This window comes from Jaculus jaculus, chromosome 5 (assembly GCF_020740685.1).
Source record: "Jaculus jaculus isolate mJacJac1 chromosome 5, mJacJac1.mat.Y.cur, whole genome shotgun sequence".
NCBI lineage: Eukaryota > Metazoa > Chordata > Mammalia > Rodentia > Dipodidae > Jaculus > Jaculus jaculus.
In genome coordinates, this window is record NC_059106.1 from 112597869 (window position 1) to 112602901 (window position 5033).

Here is a 5033-nt window from a genome sequence, read left to right on the forward strand (position 1 = left end):
CGATAAAAATGCCAAAAATACTCACTGGAGAAGAGACAGCCTCTTCAGCAAATGGTGTTTTGAAAACTGGATAAATATCTGCAGAAGGATGAAAATAGATTCTTCTCTCTCTCCATGCACAAGAATTAAATCCAAATGGATTAAAGACCTTAACATCAGACCGGAAACTCTGAAACTGCTAGAGGAAAAAGTAGGGGAAATCCTTCAACATATTGGTCTTGGCAAAGACTTTCTGAATACAACCTCAATTGCTCAGGCAATAAAACCACAGATTAACCAGTGGGACCTAATGAAATTACAAAGATTTTGCACCCCAAAGGACACAGTGAAAAAAGCAAAGAGGAAACCTACAGAATGGGAAAAAATCTTCGCCAGCTATATATCTGATAAAGGATTAATATCTAGGATATACAAAGAACTCAAAAAGTTAAATAATAAGGAATCAAACAAGCCAATCAAAAAATGGGCTATGGCGCTAAATAGAGAGTTCTCAAAGGAAGAAATACGAATGGCATATAAGCATCTAAAAAAATGTTCTACGTCACTAGTCATCAGGGAAATGCAGATTAAAACTACATTGAGATTCCATCTCACTCCTGTCAGATTGGCCACCATCATGAAAACAAATGATCATAAATGTTGGCAGGGATGTGGAAAAAAAGGAACCCTTCTGCACTGCTGGTGGGAATGCACTCTGGTCCAGCCATTGTGGAAAACAGTGTGGAGGTTCCTAAAACAGCTAGAGATTGATCTACCATATGACCCAGCTATAGCACTCCTAGGCATATATCCAAAGGACTCATCTCATTTCCTTAGAAGTACGTGCTCAACCATGTTTATTGCTGCTTAATTTATAATAGCTGGGAAATGGAACCAGCCTAGATGTCCCTCAACAGATGAGTGGATAATGAAGATGTGGCACATTTGTACAATGGAGTTCTACTCAGCGGTAAAGAAAAATGAAGTTATGAAATTTGCAGAAAAATGGATGGACCTGGAAAGTAATATACTAAGTGAGGTAACCCAGACCCAGAAAGCCAAGCGCCACATGTTCTCTCTCATATGTGGATCCTAGCTACAGATGACTGGGCTTCTGCGTGAGAATGAAAATACTTAGTAGCAGAGGCCAGTAAGTTGAAAAGCATACATAAAGGGTGGAGAAAGGAAGGGAGGAGGATACTTAATGGGTTGATATTGTATATATGTAATTACAGTGATTGTAATGGGGAGGTAATATGATGGAGAATGGAATTTCAAATGGGAAAGTGTGGGGGTGCGGAGGGAGGGAATTACCATGGGATATATTTTATAACCATGGAAAATGTTAATAAAAATTTTAAAAAGTCAATAAAAAGGTTTTTAAAAAGCATTCCATATGGACCTATTTCTTGAAAGAAAGGGAAATATTTAGCATTGTTCAGTCCTGCTGTATATTAATGAACTAAGTAATCACTAAAGTTTTTTTTATAACTTAATTTCAAGGCCCTACTTTTAAATGTAGAGTTTATTTCACATATAATATTTTTGTTTTTCCACCATTTCCATGTCTGACCACTACTATTATGTCCTATTATAATGTTCCATTATGTACATAAAACCAAGCAAAGGGCAGAGTCCAGTTTGAAAAAGTAAACAGGCATTTTAGACAACACATTCTTGTCAATACTTATCAAACATGGTAGAGGTAGAGAAAATTCTCATTTTGCATTATAATAAACACAACCAGATATTAGCTGTTACAGAAATGAAGACAGAAACTTTCAAACAATGGCTTAAACTACTTTCACAAAGAGACTTCCTCCACTTCCACAGATCTTTAATAGCCTCCTGGTCAGTCATCCAGAAGCAATTCTTCAAATAATTGACACACTTTGCTTCTAGTTTGGGAAGAGATCCATCCTTGACTAAACTTTTTTACATTTTTACTTTAATGTCTTCAACAGAACTAAGTCTTTAGGGGATTTTATGAGTTTTTTGTTTGTTTGTTTGTTTTTCCTGTTTATTGAAGGCTTCTTGACTCTTTGTCCATTTTTGTCTGGAATATCTCATATGTTTCTTCACGGGAGCATTTGGCTCAGCTTCCTCATCATCTAAATGATCATCATTATCATCTTCATCAGCTGTGGAACCCTGCTACTGCCTCCCAGGGCTGATCAATTTCCAGACATTCTTAAGAGTTTGACATCCTCCTCTTCTTCATCTTCTTATTTAATTATTTATTTATTTGTTTATTTATTTATTTATTTGAGAGCAACAGACACAGAGAGAAAGACAGGTAGAGGAAGAGAGAGAGAATGGGCGCGCCAGGGCTTCCAGCCTCTGCAAACGAACTCCAGACGCGTGCGGCCCCTTGTGCATCTGGCTAACGTGGGACCTGGGGAACCAAGCCTCGAACCAGGGTCCTTAGGCTTCATAGACAAGCGCTTAACCGCTAAGCTATCTCTCCAGCCCTTCATCTTCTGATTCTGCATCTTCCTCCACAACTACTAAGTGCTGTCCACTAATATGCACAGGCCTGGAACCACACTTCAACTTAAGACAACAAGCCCCCAAGAGAAACTGTTGGTTGTACAGACATTTTCAAAGTTGCCAGTGTTACATTAATTGGACTGCCTTCAGAACACATTGTCTTTGCCTCAACAACATTCAGATCATTTTTTACCCCAGCCCCTAAAGTGATCATTTTAATGGTAACTGGTACCTATTTTCATTATTATCCACGTTAACGTTATAATGTATGTTGGCCTTCAGTTCTTAACCTAAAAACAATTCTGAGGCCTCAGGGGTCTCATGTCCATGTCTATCAAATCTTCCCTGGGTGTAGCATGCACTTTTGTGCAAAAAGCCCAACTTTTGCTCCTAAGAAAAGACACGTAGGACAAAGTCACACAAGGACAAGACACATTTTAAAAGTATTTTTACTTATTTATTTATATACACAGAGAGAAGATAGACAGAGAGAAACAGAGGGAGAATGGGCACACCAGGGCCTCCAGCCATTGCAAATGAACTCTAGGTACAGGCACCTCCTGTGCATCTGAACTTAAGTGGATACTAGGGAATCAAACCCAGGTCATTTGTCTTTTCAGGCAAATGTCTTAACCACTAAGCTATCTCTGCAGCCCACTAAGTAGTCTATATAATGAGCCCTGAATTGCTTTTGGCATGGAGATTCTTAGATTTGAAACTCAGAAGGCCCACTTAACAACAAAGAATTAGTGATCCCTAATTACAATGTAAGTATCAATAATAAGACTTTGACTTATACATTTCATGGCTATTCTTGCTGTTCAGAAATAATCCTAAAGCAGTTTTTGTCCTATGTTCGATTGCTCTTGGTTCCTCTATTTCACAGATACTTCTCAGTAGCATCTTCCTGTGGTGCTCACTCAATAAAGAAAGATTGGATGACAGAGAGGAGCTGGATATTCTTAATCTTCTACTTAGTGGGTGCCTGCTCATATTTCATGGATGACCAGACAGTGGTGCATAGAAAATCAAAATGCATCAATCCCAATGTAAAGCAATCCCTTGTGTTCTTCCAGCTGGGAGTATGCCCCTCAGTGGAGGGTCAAGGTTGTTTCCCATAGTAAGAGCCAGACTACTCCTTTTTTGGTGTTCACACTATTCACAGCTGCTGTTGACATCCTGTGGTGTCTGCTCCAGAGGTCAGGCTACAACTTTCGATTCACACCATTTGATTAAAAAATCAGAGATGCGTTGCCCTTGGAAATAGGCTGCAGTAAAAATAGATCAAACTACCCAGTGTCTCCAGGAACACTAGGGTTATTGTCTCTTTGTCCAATTTCTTTAGATTTGTAAGGGCAGGATGGACTCTAGGACTCTGAAGAAATTGTACAGCTAAGAGGAGATTTAATAATATAAACTTTTCTACTGTATAATAATGGTTACTTGCAAAAACCTGAACTCACAAAGCATTTGGGGTTGTGACATCCTAGGGAAAAGCAAGAAGTTTGGACTCGTATTTCACTCTAGCTGTCACAAGGAACATAGCAGAGTTCTGAAACACCACCAACATTCAAATTTTGAAGTAATTTTTTTTAAAGGAGGCAAATTCCATTATCAAGCAAGCTGATCAGTTTAGAGAAATATTTCCCAAAGAAGACATGCCATTCAAAGTGTTATTTAAACTCAATGGCTTCTCTGCAGTTCCTTCTTCCTCTCAGGTAAACCCATCTACTTGAAAGAGACACAGACTGCACATTAAATATCTCCAAAGACCTTTTTAGAGAGAGAGAGATTAATGTGAGTGGTCATTAAAAGCTGTGTTAGGGTCTCATAAACACATGCACTGTGTGGAGTTTGCAGAGCAATCCATCAATCAGAAACAGTCCTTGTGGGCCTTTGTAAAGGCACTGGGAGCCACTGAAGATCCTTAACCAGGTGTCAGGCATATGGAAAAGGATGTCTGTCTTATGGAGGTGGTGAGTTGACAGCTGGAAGGGAAATCCTGTCAAGAGGCGGAGAAATGGGTGAATCTTCTGATGTCCCTACCTGTGTGAGTAACTGTGAATGTGAAATGATTATGAGAAATCTTAAAGACAAGAGTGAGAGGACCAATGTTAAATGAAGTATAGGGTTTCGAACAAGTTTGGAATCTAAACAACCATGTTCTGGTAATAAGGGAGACAGAATGAGGCATTGAAATCTGCAGTAGCCATAGGGAAGATAATAGAAAAGTGTAACACCTTGAAGAGCAAGGAGGCCATAGAAGTCTTGGAGAATGAATTCCAGCTAATTCACACTGAGGCCACATTGTGATGCTCTCATTTCACCCCCACTTCCCACCACTGAATTCCTCTTACCTTAGTAACCATTGGTTTCAAAGCAGCTTTAGCAAACCTTATTCTAATTTTTGGCAGCAGAATTAGGCACTGAATATCAGGCAGGGCAGAGCTGTGTACAAAGCCATCTCTATCTGCATATCCCAGGCACTCCCAAGGGAGGAGAAGCCCAAAGTGTTTGGAATTGTTAGCATGCTAAGGGAAAACTCATCTATCAAGACCACAGAA

At 39.3% G+C, this 5033-nt stretch overlaps 1 pseudogene; it reads right to left on the minus strand.

Annotated features, from left to right (window-relative positions):
* Window positions 1-1707: 1707 nt before the first annotated feature.
* Window positions 1708-2807, minus strand: LOC123460696 (annotated as a pseudogene).
* Between the last annotated feature and the right edge of the window lie 2226 nt (window positions 2808-5033).